Here is a 17110-nt window from a genome sequence, read left to right as displayed (position 1 = left end):
AGACAAAGTCCATTTACATTTCTGCTTTACCATTTCGTGTTGTATAATTTAAGACTCATTAGAAACATATAAGTACTTTTCATATATAAGATGCATATATACGAAAATACTCCTTTGCCATTATCTTTCACAAATATGAGTATTTAAATACACCCTTAAATACATCACATAAATGGTAACATTTACCCTCTCATTTTGGTCACTGTGTCTCTAGCATTTTGTATCATAAAATATAAAAATAAACTGATATAACACTTATATAGTATACTACATATTCTTATAGATGCTTTTGGTAGATTTATTACATTTTTTACTGCTCACTTTCTTATTGGTATTTTTGCTAAAGAGAATGTATGTATATTACAAAGTGTTAAGTATTACAGAAACAGCAAACATTGAAGATGGTCTTTATTTCCTTGTCCTACTTCAGGATTCTTCTTCTCTCATGCTGTATCCGTCATAAAACTTCTGTCTACTTGCTGTTATTTTGCCGTTAAATCAATATCTGGGAGTGCAGATGACACGTGAGTGTTGCTCACTGCCATCCCTCTTGTCAAGAAGGATACTTTTAAACTCAACAATGGGCTATTACACATTCTAGCAGGCCATTTTCTCATTACAACCAATATAACACATTAAAATGTTAGCATTGCTGTGTTAGATAGCAATGCAGATTTCAAACTAAACTATGTCTGCACTTATAGGCATTCCAATTATGATAGAGAAGTTTTTACAGAATAAACCCCAAGGAATTGAAATGCTAGTGATCTCCATTGTATTTTCTGAATTGCCCTTCTAGAAAGGACGTGGCATTTACAGTGCTACCAACACTCACAGCCATGTCCCAATTTTCCCACCTGAGACTCAAGAGTTCTTTTCTTATTTCTCCTTTTGGGTCTCTTGTTTATTCCCACGTGACTTATTTTTATAGAACATATCTACTAACTGAGGACAGGAACTTCATTCATGGCCACTGTAACTACTGTTGGCATTCATTTGTTTATATACCATGCCTACTTCTTAGGTGTGGTTATTTAAAAAAATAGGGTGTTGTTAGAACATCTCTCATTTATACCTATGAATTGGTTAGATCCCACTTCAGAGATAGGAGAAAGCCATGGGCATACAAGTTGAATGAATATTCTAATCCAAAAAGTATAACCACCTCAAAACTCCCAAGCTTTATGGGTGCTGATATGATGTTACAAGTAAAAAATTCCTATGTGATAGGGCATAATCAAAATAGAGGTGGACTAAAAGGGCTTCAGGGGTAGGTAAAGTCAGTTTTCTTCAAGAATTGGTCCCTGGTATGTCAATCAAACTCCAGAAGATAGCCCACACCACGAGCATATGAACAGCCCAAAGAAGAATCAGTGGGCTATAAAAAATAGAGAAAATATGAATTTGGAGAGGGGTGGGAGTGAGATATGGGGAGGAGTATGAGGTAAATATAATTAATATATACTGTATGCATATATGAATTTCTTAAAAATTATTTAAAGTATTATATTAAAGTTTCCAGAGTATGAGTAGAATGTACATGAAACATGAATAAATTTCATGTTTATACTTAGTCCCACCCTTAAGATCTAATTATATATTTGTAAAAACCACAAAATGTGTAAAAACAAAACATCTTATATGAATGATGTTTGGTCTGTATATCAAAGTGTCAAGAGAAGTGAAGTTATGATGATTGTTTACCAAGGGCTTGTGAGGTAATATGGCCAGGGTGGAGTACCAATTCATACTGAAATAGAGCCCTAGCAGAGACTGTAAATGGTGAGGTTCTATTGGGAGCTGGAGGAAGAACTGTTAAGAGGATTATATTGGGAGTCTCAGGTTACTGTAATTTTTCATTCTTTCATCCTTCAATCAGTAATTGCTTACAAAAACTTTTCTATGGTCATGCCCAATCCGAGATGTGAGACACATATTAAAACTATAAATGTTCTGCTACCATCAAGATTACATTGTACTTTGCGTACACAAGAGAAGAAAACAACCAAGATATATTATCGGAGGTAATAGGTGCTGTGAATTAAACACTGGACAGAGTAAGGATACAGATAGCAGTGGGGTGGAGCAGTAGGGACGTCATTTGCAAAGCATCGAAGGAGAAGGGAAGTTCCATACTGTACAGTGGGTCGTGGAATCAGCGACAGGGAGGCTGAGCACGCTGGTGAGCAGTCTGCAGAGATGGTTTATACAGTAGCTCTCAGGTCCCTGAAGTCCTCTTTTGATGATGATGCTGACTCTGGCCCAGAGATCTGCTGCCACAGATCTCAGGACTCCATGGGTATCTGAGTATCCAGGTAACCGAGTTGTTGAGAGCCCAAACCTGATATTTTTAAAGTCTACTAAACACAGGTTAAACTATTTAAACATAGGTTTAAATATTTAACACCTGTTACACATTTGTTTGGCAGATAAAGAAAAAACTTTAGAAATGAATAACCTTTATTTTTTGTACTCTCACAAATTTTTATGCATGTGTGTGTCTGAGTGTATGTGTCATGTATGTGCAGTGCCCACAGAGGTCAGAGGAAAGAGTTAGAATCCCTGGAACTGGATTTACAGGCAGTTGTGACGATATAAGAGTCGGGAGAGCAACTCAGGTCTCCTAGAAAATTAGAGTGAATTCCTACTGATGAGCCACATTCCAGCTCTAATTTGTTTCCAATTTTAAACTGACATATCCATTTTTCTAAAAGCAGGGCATAACTTTAGAAACTTTTAGGGCTGTTTTAAACTCAATAATTTTCATATTGTATAAATATGAAATAAATATTGTATAAATACATTTATATACTATAAACTTTGGAAAAAGAAAAATATTACATTTAAGAGGTAAGTTATTAAATTTTTATATTCACCCAATCCTGTAAACTCGAATAATGCTTTTATAATTTTCAAGTCTTGTGTAATTCTTAGGCGGGAAGCCAGCCAAAGAACTGACACCCACTGGTTGACTAATTTAGATTAACAAATATCAACAAAAAGATGCCATTGGACTGAGCCTGACAAAGACCTGACTAGAAGCTAAATAAGCAGTTTCAGCTTTGATTCTGCCTTGTTCAAATTCGTAAGGGCTATCAGGGCTTAATGTTAATTTAGAATGTAAGAGCTGGGGGGATTATTGTCTTATGTGTAAAGAGGTTGTAAATAGACAGAAAGGTAATGCAGGCAAGAACACTGTGCAGTATTTATTCTGGGCCCAGTCTCTTTTCGATGTTGGTATATAGCCATGAATCAAGAGAGAGAACCTGGTCCTAACAGGGCGCACGTTCTAGAAGTCAGAGCAACTTGTTTAAATCACTTGAGTTAGCAGTAAATGTATGGCTAGAAACCCAGGTTTCGGAATCTCAGAATTGTGAACATTCTGTCATACCACAGTTTAGGAAAGCATGAAGTCTGGCCTTACCTGCTTTGTAAACAATAAATGGTTTTGCTGTAGGTAGTTTTGTGTATCCTTTCATATATGTATCTCCATATTCCTCTGTGAACCTGCTAAAGTCTCAATCTGCATAGGCCTAAGTGCATTCAATCATCTGCACTGATAACATCCATACATTATATTTTGTCACTATTAACATCTAATGAGGAATTATTCACCTGGTAAAGACATGCAGTCACCTTATGCAATTATGGCATGATTTTATTTGAAAATCCTGCTTTAAGTATTTTACAATTGTAAAGGTTAGATAACAGTGCATTTTCATATAAACCATTAACTCATTAAGAAGTAGTGAAATATGTAATACTTCAAGTAACATCATGCTGTTGTAAAGCAAACAGTCTTTCAAAGGGCTTTACAAAATATGTCATATTTGCATGTGAACTCCTTTTGCATATTGGAATACGTATGTTTTACAAACACTTATTGACTCACTGATTCATCACGTACTCTTTAAACACAAACAAGCTGTACTATGCCAAGCATTGCTCTGGTGTGACAATACAACAGTAACAGGACAGGGTAGAGCATACCAGCGCTTATGTATGAGTGAGAGCCATAAGAAAAGGGTTGGGGTCAGAGAAAGACAGACAGAAAGAAGGACAAGACACAACACATAGAGGAAGTGCAAGTCTAAGTTTCTAAGTGTAATCACCCAGAAAGGACCTGTAGGGAAGGTATATGGAAGGGTTTGGAGGGAGGAAACAGAAGGAAGAAATATTGTGATTAAATTACAATTTCAAAAAAAGAAAAAAAAAGCCGGGCGGTGGTGGCGCACGCCTTTAATCCCAGCACTCGGGAGGCAGAGGCAGGCGGATCTCTGTGAGTTTGAGACCAGCCTGGTCTACAAGAAGCTAGTTCCAGGACAGGCTCCACAGAGAAACCCTGTCTCAAAAAAAAAAAAAAAAGAGTCATTCAGGCATGATAGTACGTGCTTTAATCCTGACACTCTGGAGGTGGAGGAAGAATAATCACGAGTTTATCCCTGGCTATCTACTAAGTTCAAAGCCAGGCCTAGACTATGTGAGATAACTTCTAAAACAAGCGTGTATGTGTGAGAGTTTCCATGCATGATTTATGTGTACCACCTGTGTTCCCAGTGTCTGTGGAGGCCATAAAATCCTTGGGATATCCCGAGGTATCATATCCCATGGAAATGGAGGTGCATACAGTTGTGAGCTGCCATGTGGGCTCTGGGATTCAGACCCAAGTCCTTCGGAAAAACAGACAATATTCCTCACCACTGGACTATATCTGCAGACCCTCACAGGCTCTTTCCTGCCTCACTTTTCTCATATATAACAGAAGGGAAGAAAATAAGCCAGATCCCTAGAAAGACAATCAGCACATATTTTATTTCATAGGTGAACTTAATTTTAAAACTTTTTAAATAAAAAGCAAGTATATTCATGCCACAAACAAATCTATAAGATATAAAAGTAAAAGGGCACTATGGCGGGGTGGGGATGAGGAGGTCAGTAGAAGGAGAAGAGATGACACATGGTATTGCGCCATGAATTCACAAACATGAATAGAGTAATGTATAGTTATGCAAACCATTAATTTATGCTAACTAAATGTTAATTTTTTATAAAGGGACTAACATTAGTCTATACAATTGTATGTTTGTGTGTGCGTGCAAGTGTGTGAGCCTGCGCATGGAGGCCAGATTTTATTAGGTATCTTCGTCTATTGTTCTCTGTCTTAGATTTGGGGAGTTGTTCATTGAATCTGGTTCTCTCCCTTTTGACTAGACTGGTTGGCCAGCAAGGCTCTCAGATCCTATATCCATTCCTCATTCCCTAGAGGAGGGCATCAGGCATGCACCACCATTACTCCCTTTTACACTGGTGATAAGGATCAAATCAAGGCCTGGGGTTTGGGATGCAAGCTTACTTATCAATCGAGCCACTGCCTGGGAATTTATATAGTAATTTTAAGTACTAAATATAAAATCCCCATAAAGTAATTCAGGAGAAAAGACAGGAGAAAGGAGAAAAAGAGAGTGAAGATGAGAGAGGAGTAAAAGAGAAGAGAAAGGGGGAGAGGAAGTACAGAAAGGGGAGAAGTAGAAGACGAAAGAAAAGAGACTAGAGAAGGAGGGGAGAGGATAGGGACAGAGAAATGGATAGATGGGGGAAGACAAGGTGAACTGGAGCCCTAGAAACAGAATATTCCCCAGCTGTGATGGAAGATGCTTGCCTTGCCCTACAGGTCAAGTAAAGACTTCTATTAGCTGGACTGCCCTAAAGTGCCACAATATTCTTTAGTTTTTAAACAAATAACAAAAATATTCTTTTTGAGTTGTGCCAAGGTTTATTTAAAGCTACATTCTATTTTCGGGCGAATAAGCATTACTTGTAAAAATTTCATAGTTCTGAGGCTTATTTTGGAAAATTGACTTTCTCTAACTTTTTCAGTATTCCCATTTGCCTACTTATTCTCCAAATTATTTCAACAAACTGAGAAGTCTACTATTGCTTTTTTAACTACTCATTTTCCAAAGAAATCTATAACAAAATCAGTGCAGTAGTAGAGTCAAATGAAATTATTTGATATAGTCTTGCAAGATAAAGGGAATAAGCCCCCTAGGCAATACTTTACTCCAAAGAATAGTTCAAATATTTTGTGATTATGTACTTAAACTTTTTCTTCTACTTTCATAACCCTGAGAGGTAAATGTTCCCCTTTGCTCTCTCTCTAGTACTTTAATTCTATGCAGTTGCAATTTGAGACTGGCACTCCCCTCTGCAAAACACCAATGGCTGCATGCTTCAGCTTGCTTGCACCTGATCTCTCTTCTCTCCTAAACACATGCCTTGTCTGTTACATCTTGGAACACATGCCTGTCTATTACATCATCAGTCTATCACACTTGTCTTTCCAGCGAAGTGCCCTCATTGTCCTTCCCCTTGCCTAGTTGGCAAATTGTAAACAACCAAGTTCAAGATAGCCTTCAAGGAATGATAATCAACCTGCATATTAAACTAGAAGGCCCTGCCCAACAATATTTAAGAGTGTAACACACACACACACACACACACACACACACACACACACACACACCTGTACCACACACTGGTTTGGCCATAGCCAAGTCTGATTGAAGAGTCAAATGCTGAACACCCTTGTGTAAACTGACTGATTTCATATCCCTTAATGTGATGATGCCAATCATAGGATATGGAAGAGGATAGATAATGGATCTTATGAGAAGACAGTGTGAACACAGATATTTGTTAGGGACAAAACCAAATGAGTTTTGGCATTTGATAGGGTGTGGGATTTCATTTATTGCTTAAGGTCATGGGTATGCTCAGAAGCTCTCGTGAGTAGAACTGGACATTTGACAGTCCAATGTCATGGTGTGAATTGTGACCCCCGAACAATGTAAAACTTGAGGACTTACCCACAAGTACTTTCCAATGTGCCGTATTTGAAAAATCAAAACATGTACTTTAGGATAGACATAATTCAATATAGCATAATTACAAGGTTAGATCAGAGGTGAGAGGATGGAGGAAGGACAGGGAAAGGAGGAGAAGTGAGGGAAGAGGAGAGGAGGAGAGGGAAGGGAAGGTAAGAAAAGATGAGAGAAGAGGAGAAGAGAGAGGGAGGGAGAACAGAGGAGAGGGAAGGGGAGATACTTTGGCACTCTTGCAGATGGGTCACACCAGAAGGAAGCAGGAGAGAACCACTAATTTAAGGCCTCCAGAAAACAACAACAACAACAACAAGAACAACGCTGCCATCATCTGCTCTTACTGAGACTCTGGGGCTTAAGTCACTCACTCTGTATTCCTTTGTAACAACAAACGACCTCAAGAATGGATTATTATTTTCACATTCTAAAGCGTTCAGTTTATTTACAAAGGTGATGATTTAAATTCGACTTAAACCATGCAGTCTGAGGATGAGATTGAGCATTCAGTGCCAGGATAGACTTGTTTTTCAGCTTGCTGTGATTAAAATGGCTGGCAAGTGTTGTTAATGTGAGCATGCCCAAATTGTGCATTAACTCTTGAGGTTGAAAAAAAAAGAACTTGCTGTAAAGATTATATAAAACTGTCCCATTTAGTAAAGATTATATAAAACTATCCCATTTAGTTCAGTGCCTTTGTTATTCTCCTTCAGGCTAAGCAGACTACTCAGGGGCTGCTCAATTTCTTGGGAATAGAAGTGCATGTTATCTCTCTTCTACCCACTATAACGGCGATAAAGTAAAACAGTATTCCAGACTGAAATACAGAAAGATGTGAGTGTTTTATTCTCTGCTTCATATTTTAAGAGCAATTATTCTCAATGAATTACTATGCAGGGGAATTTTATTTCTATCCAATTTCAACACAGTCTGACATTCTAAGTAGTAGAAGAATGGGAAATGGGGAACTTTGGAATCAGCTCCATTCTTACTCATTATGTCTCAAGTCACCAGCTTATCCTCTTTATGTCTCCCTTTTCTTTTTTTCTTTTATTTTTTGTATTTTTTGTTTTGTTTTTCTTTTTTCTTTTTGTTTTTTCTTTTTTTAATATTTATTTATTTGTTATGTATACAATATTTTGTATGTGTGTATGCCTGAAGGCCAGAAGAAGGCACCAGACCTCATTGCAGATGGTTGTGAGCCACCATATGGTTGCTGGGAATTGAACTCAGGACCTTTGGAAGAGCAGGCAGTGCTCTTAACCGCTGAGCCATCTCTCCAGCCCCCTATGTCTCCCTTTTCTAACCCACAGAAAGGGAAGCGATTAGCTCATTTGTCTAATCCAAATAGTGACGAGTGCCTTAGTTTCGATTTCTATGTCCATGACCAAAATTAACTTAGGCAAAGAAGAGTTTATTACACCTTAAAAGTTACTGTGCTCCATCAAGCAAAGTCAAGAGATCACATGATTGGATTCCTACGGGTAGGTATATGGCTTTGTTTTGTGGGGTGGGGGGATGGAGGTTCAAAGTATCTTTAATCATTAGCAGAATCTATGAGGACTTATTTTCCAAGTCCAATGAAGGGAGACTGACTGAATGTTCAGTTGTCTTTGTAGAAGATAATGACTGGAAGAAGATTCAGTATCCACTTGATATTGTTTAATGCTATGATGACAGAATAACATGTGTTGGACAATCTTTGAGAGACAAAATTCTTGTGAAAAGCAATGTGTGACTTTCCTACAATGTTTTCAGTTGTGCTCATCTTTCATATCGGTGTTGGCTATGATTTTCTAATAAACTTGATGGATACAGTAGTATAGGTACATATATACGTGTAAACCAAACTTCACAGAGATCAAATCACAACGGTTTAATCAATAGATAATAAGAAAGTATTACATTCTAGTCATCTTTGAAGCTGTATTTTATGGGGTATGCTTGCAGTGAACAACACTCAGGAAGCTGTAGGCAGAAGGATCACAAGTTTGACTCTACTTCAGACTAAACAATGAAATCCTGTCTCATAACACACACGCACACACACACACACACACACACACACACACACACACTATAAAATACTGTCTCAATGATACATTTAACTTTTGTCTGGTGTCCTGTTATTCCATATTTCTAGGACCCACTCTGTCCCCATCTTTACATAGCAGGCAGCTATTCCTTCCCCATGAAGCAAGAGCAACAGTGAAAAGGTATCTATGCAGATTCTCTGTCCTTCTCAAGAATTATCCTCTAGATCTCAAGGAACTGAGAAATTTCTGATTGAAGTGGTTCTGCATTCATGACCATGCCTAATCTACGTATCCTCCTGTGGTCTACCCTTCCAAGGGTAAGTCATACCGCCAGTACGCATTACTATGAAGTTCAAGTCCACATAGAGAAAGCTGGAAAACATATCCTTTAATGTGATGATGCAATCATAGGATATGGAAGAGGATAGATAATGGATCTTATGAGAAGATGGTGTGAACACAGATGTTTGTTAGGGAGAGAACCAAATGCGTTTTGGCATTTGATAGTGTGTGGGCTTTCATTTATTGCTTAAGGTAATGGGTAAGCTCAGAAGCTCTTTTGAGTAGAACTGCCTCGCTCCACCACGATTCATAGTAACACAAATCCATTGTTTGATATACTAGAAGATGGTAACACTAGAACAAATTTGTTAGGTGTTGTTTTGGGATTTTATAAAGCCAAACATTCTAATACTTTCTTAAGATTAGAAAAAACAGTAATGGGAAAATCCCATGGATCATAAATTCTAGGGTCCTTCAGAGCTTTTCCTCCAGTTCAGAACACTTTGGAAGCTATGCAGAAATGAGGGGATGTATAAATGTCATTAGCTCTACATGCCATGTGTATCTCTGGAGGCCCAATCTTCACTCCTGCCTCTCATGCAATGACCTTCAGGCCACTGCCATCAGAGCTACAAAACACAGATTTGGATGGACCATTCGTCATTGGGAGTGGGGGGATGCAGACTATGAAGTAGAGCAGAGAGAGGTTTGGTCTAATACAACTAACACTTCCCTGAATAAGAAAAGATGTACAGACCCACAATGTGAAGCCTCTTTTATAATTTTCACCTAATTATTTCCCTAAATACTTTTAATGGAAGATTGGTGCATTTTAGCAAGACTGGATTTAAGTAAAGATTGTAAGTAAATTGAGGAAGTAGGGTCAATTTTTTTTAAAACTATAGAATTAGATATTATTGTAATTTTTTAACTCTAAAGTTTTCAGAGAAAGTAAATTCAGATGCATTAAAAACATTTGATTTCTCTTACGTTTATCAACTGGTAAGAAGTACAGGTACTCAGAAAGACATATTTAACACAATTCAATTACTATTTATTAATAAGGAAATCAGGGACTTCAGTGACCGGCATAATGCTTTCAAGTCAGCAGAAATCGTAACCTTATCATTAACAAATGTCCAGTAAACAGGAAAGTAGAGAAATACAATTCCTCTCATAGCCAGGCTGCCTACCGTGCTTTTACCCAAACTGATGCATGCCAACCCTATTAGACATAAATTATACCCTTTCCAGCTATGGAATCATTCACCTGCAGACCATGTAGGAGATGAAGGCAGAAGAAGCAAACACAACTGTGAAAAGTGGCTCATCACTCTGAAAACATTATTATCTGGACATCATTCACTATGATTTGCAATATCACAATTGGGGGATCATATGAATTTAAAATTATCAAGACTATGTGGTTGTAACCAGAGTTGCAACAGAGTTTCTAACACTCATTTGACAATTTTATTCTTGAGGAATAAGGATTAATGTTAAGCTATTTTCTGAGTGATCAGGAAGATAATTTAGAGTTTAAAAGAAGGGAAAGGGAGCAAGTATACCTTAAGCAAGAGTTAGACTGAAGAGTTTACAAGACATGTAAAATAATGAGTATCTGTCAGAAGATTCAGGAAGCAACAATGTCCCAAGATGTGATGGAGGAGTGACTCAGGCATGGGAATGACTGTTGTGTAAACATGAAGACTTGAGGTTGATTCCTAGTGCCCACCTAAAGAGCCTGGCGTAGAGGCATGGAAATGACCATTGTTCAAGCATGAAGACTTGAGGTTGATTCCCAGGACCCACCTAAAGAGCCTGGTGTTGGGGGCCACGGCTTGTAGCCCTAGGCCTGGGGAAACAGAGACCAGAAGTCCCCTGAAGCTTCCAAGCCAATGAGTTGAGCCTGAATGCAAAATCAGATCTATGCTTCAATGAGAAACCTTGCTTCTGAAAAAAATAAATAAATGAGGTGATTCTTGTGTAATGGCAGTCTTACTGCCCTGTGGCCTCAAGTACAGTAGCACACATGAACACACACACAAACACACACAAATACCTGTACATGTACCACATACACAAATACATGTACACGTACCACATACACAAAAGCACACAAATACCTGCACATATCACACACATACACACACACACACACACACAGTCAAATTAGAGTGATTCTAGATAATGAACTCTCTTACAGTAAAATATTCTCGATACTTAATTTCAAAATGATACTGAGATTAGACCCCCCAGCTCAAGGTGACATTACAAGGAGGGAGCATCTGTAAAAAGTTATCCCTTTCTGACCATGAAGATGGTCAATCTGAAAAGTGTGTCAATTAGGAAAATTGACAGACTATGACCAGGGATGATATAAATAAAATTTTGTTTTGTACTGTATTTGGTTTCCTAGGAGAAATAAGAAACTACTGGAAACTACTTCTTCCCTGACTATTCCTTAAAAAGCAAAATATGCAGTTGCCTATCCCAAGACTGGAAGAAAACTCAGGAAATAAAATGAAAATATTTGGTGGTAAATACTGTTAGCATACAGAATTAAAGATTAAACAGCTAATAAGGTTAAAGTTAATAACACCAGTTTTCAATATTAGATAATATCATGTGTTTACATACATGTTTACATACATTCTACTTCATTTTTTGAGACCTATGTAATAAATTGAAATATGCAATGCCGAAAATGTTTTCTTTCTTTCTTTCTTTCTTTCTTTCTTTCTTTCTTTCTTTTTATTGTAAAATGTTAAAGGAAACATGGTGGATTGATAGTTCTCTCTCTCCAGAACTAGAGTTCCTGCATGCTAGCGAATTAACTTCACCGAGCCAAGAACTGTGCTGATTGATTCTGTGGGGACATCGATGGATATTTCTAAGCAGACATATGAGCATTAGCATATTGAAAATACCAACAATACAAGGATATAAACGGTTTAGTGGCAAACACATTGCTGTGGCTAATTTGACATCCCTGGAAAGTCCATTACTTTCTGTCTCTCTGCTTTCCAGATTTTACTGACATCTCTGAAGACACATCTAACTTCGCTGTGTGCAAAGAGAGTTCTAACAGTTGGATGGGTTAGAGACGTGCTCTGTAAACCACATAGAAATGTAGTCTGGTTTAGCTGCACTTAAACAAGTGGGAACCAATCAACTTAGTTAAGACGGTGGAGCTGTTCTTAGAAGGAAGAGACTATCATACAAGCTAGAATCAAGTGTGATACCTTGTTACTGGAACAGAATAAAATCTACACGCATATTAAACTATTTGTCTTTATGCATTTTTAAGATTCCTGCCGTATTAATAAGACACTTTGAAGATTGATACTGAGCTGAAAAACCTTGAAATGTTAATGGACAAGTGGGTTAAACTAATTTAGGATAGATCCGAAACAGTCCTAAAACTTCAAAAATAAAAAGTGTCCACATGTCGATATTTCACTTAAAGAACCCAAGACAAAGTGGTGGCAGCCTCTGGTCTCAGCAAGCCTTACCACTACAGGGAAAAACAGCGGCTGATCATGTGAAATGCAGGCCAGCCACACTCAATGAAAACAGAGGTCCGTGTTCTTCTCTTCTCCCTAGGCATACTGCATGGTCTTCAGACACTGTCACCCTCCATCTCCTCTTACTTTATTAGGATAAGTTTAATAGTCAAGGACTTCAGCAGCTCGAATCTTCAGTTCTTTTGTAAAACGTGGCACTAGCTCACTACGGTACTAGATAGTGTCTCCACAATGAAAAGCAGCCTGGCCGACGGAAAACACTGTGGTCAGGTGAAGCCACTCTAGGCTCTGCTGTCCTCCTAAGAAACTAGAAAGCGGGAAAGTTAGCAGCAATTAAGCTCTTGAAATGGCCCTTAAAAACTGCAAAACAAATAAAAGTTCTGTGAGGGTAAGCTGATTCTAAGCAAGCCGATCAAAGAAATTCTTTTGCAAATATCAGTTTACATTTGTTCAAATGAAAATAAGTGGCCTTCATCTAAATCAATCTGAAAACAAATTCAAAAGGTGCTTCTTCCTGCATTTGAAATCACTATCTAGTATTTGTAGGTTAAACACAGACACAGACCTGTGCGTGCCTGCACACACACACACACACACACACACACACACACACACACTGAAAAATAACTATCTTGGGAATACGTGAAATAATTCTGATAAAAGATTGTGGCTAAGTTTGCAAAAGTTAAACACCAGGGAAACAGAACTATAGTAGGAAGCTCTGTTCTTGATATCCCTTCTCAGTGCCTTGCAGTATTGATGTGGGAAGCAATGACTACCAGCCCGGAGCTCCAATATAGTCATTTTCTGCTGCCTTCCAGAGCCAGGGGACTTATAATTCTGAGCTTGGACATTTTTGATGCTTGTTTTTAAATAACTATTTCAATTACTTCCTTATTCTTATATGTGCATACAAACCATGAGCTCAAGCCACTCTAGACTACACCCTGGGTACATTGCCCATCCCAAAATTGGTATGTTTATACAGAACATTGCTATTTGCAAAAATTACTTCTGCTTAATGATAAAGAAACTGAGGATGTAATTTTAGATGATTTTGTCACAATCACAGGTGTATGGCAGAACTAAAACTCAAACCCAGCGATTTTAAGTTATACTATTTGCTGTTTTACTGAGCCCTGGACAGGCTGCTTCTAATGGGCCCATTGGTCTGCATATTGTTGGTATCCTGCTCCACGCCTCTGACTGCCCCTTGAAAGCCATCCAGAGGTTCAGACGTGCATACCTCCAGTAGGTAAATTTATGTCTCCCTCCTCTGTGCTTGATCCTAGACTCCTCCAAGGTTCTGGTATCCTACGGAAGACCTTACTCAATTCATTCTTTTTAATTGATTTTTGTTGGGCTCTACATTTTTTCTCTGCTCCTGTCTCTGCCTCACAGCTTTACTTCATTCATGCACACTCAGCTGCACACATGCATGCACACAAACAGGTACATACACTGTTACTATAAGCCTAATGGATTTGGAACTAAGGAGACCTGATGACCACGTTGGGAGGAAACCAGGTAAAAATTTCTGTTTCAGTAAGACCAAATTGTCCTTAGTGGACAAAGGGCCATATTAGCATTTCTGCTGGGGCTAAGAACTTCTTAAGGAGATGTTTGTCCGGTTTCTAGGGAGCAAAATTCAAACAAAAAATTGCTAGACAGAGGAGGATGGTAAAGGACTGGCAAAATAGGGCGAGCTTTCTGGTTACGTAGTGCTATCACAGCTCCTCTTCTCTTATTTGTTCTGTTTTCAAACACCTGGCGTCTAGAGTCATCTTATTGATCATTCAACTGCACTGTCCATGTTCATAGTAAAAACTACTACTTTAGGGGCTGGAGATGGTTCTGAGGGTAAGAGCATATACTGTTCTAGCAGAGGATGCAAGATCTGTTCCTAACTCGTGTGTGTGTGTAAAGATGTCTGTGGTGATTTTGTACATGGGAATACAGGCTCCAACATCCTCTTATGGTCTTCATGGGCACTGCAGTCACATGTATCTCTCTCTCAATATGCATGATGAAAAAGAATGGGACAAAGAAACCAAGCATGTTTGATGAATCATCAAGGAATTGAATCATTTTATATTATCAAAAGTTATTTACAACACAATTATATAAATGATATACACACATATATACATGTATATACACACACACACACACACATATATATATATATATTTGTGTGTGTGTGTGTGTGTGTGTTGTATATATTACACATACACACATATTAAACAAGGTTATGTCAGTTGGGTTTTCAATGTTCCCCACAGTGATACAGACTATCTAACAGAAGTCCCAGTAACAGGCACGAGAAACATCTGTGCTTGTTGTTCAGGGTAGGGTAAATGACTCCAAACATGATACAGGCTATTGCTATTGGCTTTGGTTGCCTCTCAGACACGGAAGGTTCATTCCTGTTGAGGAAGATGAGGCATACTCAGGACATAGGACTCAGAACATTTGAGCAGGGTCTAGCATGACAACCTCCTTCCTGATGTCTAGCTTTCACAGTACTATAATAGAAAGTATATTTTGTTATAGTTCATACCACAGAGGACTATGTAAGCTAATAAGGGAGGGAGGAAATCATTGCCAGACACAGCTGCGACACCTATGAACTATAATAATGAGTAGCATAGGAAGAAATTCCCAAAGGTGCAATAGTGATACTCACGTTGGTGGAAACCAACAGCTGTCTAATTGGACTTAAAGTTCACTCAGCAGGAGGGAAATCACGTCTGGTACCAGAAACCTAACCAACTGCTTGGAGCTGGTGAGGATACGGGATTAGAAAAGAACCTAGCACCACCCACTACATTACTAGACCAGCATAATTCCTAACTGCTTTCTACAACTCATCCTTCTACCCACAGATAAGCATAGAGCTCAATTGTATTAAAATATTTTCTTTGTACCAATCATTACAAAAAACTACAACTGGTTGTAATGCCGAAATCAATGTTTCTTGCAGAGCCCGGCCCTAACAGATACATCCGCAACATAGCACCTGATCAGACTCAGGGAATATTGCAAGAAGAGGGTGCGAAAAAAATGTAAGGGCCAGAGAGCCATGGAGTTTTCTGTAAGATTGTGTTTCTTAATGTCTGAAGCTACACCCATAAAGTCTCCTCAACACAATTGCATTAACACGAGCTGAAAAAGGACATCAGCAGTAGACATGCTAGAGTGAAAGGGAAAACCTTGAGACCTCAACCCTACACAAAGAACTACATGCAACTAAAGAATGATGAAAACCCAAGAAACAGTCCTCCCTAAGGAAACACATACCAACTGGGTATCCAATTATCAAGTGGTCAGCCCTGAAAACATGCATACATGTAACATACAGACTGAACAGGTTATATTTGGGAATATATATGCATATGTTATATGCATGTAACAACAATTAATGAAAAAAGGGGTCATGAATTTTAAAAAAAAGCCAAGAGAGGTATATGGGTGTGTTTGGAGGGAGGAAAGGGAAGGGAGAAATAATTTAATTATATTATAATACCAAAAGTAAAAGAGATAATTAAAAAAATAGAAGATCGGGAAGCGTGAGATATTGTCTCCTAGAAGACAGGGAAGCTATGTCAATGAACCTCAATAATATCATTGCCTAACCAATGACAATCAACAGATATGCTAATGCTGTAGTGGGGAGTCTCATGGGGTCCATCCCTAGACAAAGAACTGCACACAACTGCTGACTACTGAGAGAGGGAGAATTAGTCTCTCTAGAGTAGGATAAGCCTCTTAATTACTTACACAATGCAAACTGGTCATCCTTGAAATCATATACACCCAGGCCACACTTAACAATCTCAGGAGGCTGTTTATATATTTATGTATACATAGCAACAATAATATTCAGACAAAAAGACATCCATTTGAGGAGTGTGGAAGACACGAGCATTCATGGAAGGATGGTACATCGCAAGGTTTAGAGCAGTGGTCCTCAACCTTACTATTATTGTGCTGCCTTTAATACAGTTCTTCATGCTGTGGAGACCCTCAATTATAAAATTATGTCATTGCTACTTCATAACTGTAATTTTGCTACTGTTATCAATCTTAATGTCAATACTTGTGTTTTCTGATGGTCTTAGGTGATCCCTGTGAAAGATGTTGTTTTTCCCCCAAGGGGGTCACAATTCACAGGTTGAGAAGAGCTGGACTAAAGGGAGGAATGAAAAAGGGGGAAGTGATGTATTTTTTATTAAAATATTAATAAAAATTTACAATAAAGAAATCATTTTTAAAAGATAAAACCACTATCCTATTTTTCAGTAAAAAAAAATCTGTTTGTAATCTGGCAGCAACATTGTCAAATTAGGAGGAAAGGAGGGGAACCACGAGCAACAATTAGAAATAT

The 17110-nt window shown here is 38.2% G+C and overlaps 1 protein-coding gene across 43 annotated transcripts in view; it reads right to left on the bottom strand.

The window, feature by feature from the left end:
- Window positions 1-17110, bottom strand: part of Rims1 (regulating synaptic membrane exocytosis 1) — a 468858-nt gene that overhangs the window by 9110 nt on the left and 442638 nt on the right. The gene's annotated exons all lie outside the window — the stretch shown is intronic.

This window comes from Microtus oregoni, unplaced genomic scaffold (assembly GCF_018167655.1).
Source record: "Microtus oregoni isolate MIOR12 unplaced genomic scaffold, Mior012 000007F_ref0000211, whole genome shotgun sequence".
NCBI classification, from domain to species: domain Eukaryota; kingdom Metazoa; phylum Chordata; class Mammalia; order Rodentia; family Cricetidae; genus Microtus; species Microtus oregoni.
The sequence above is the reverse complement of the archived record's forward strand: the minus strand, read 5'-3'. Positions and strand labels throughout refer to the sequence as shown.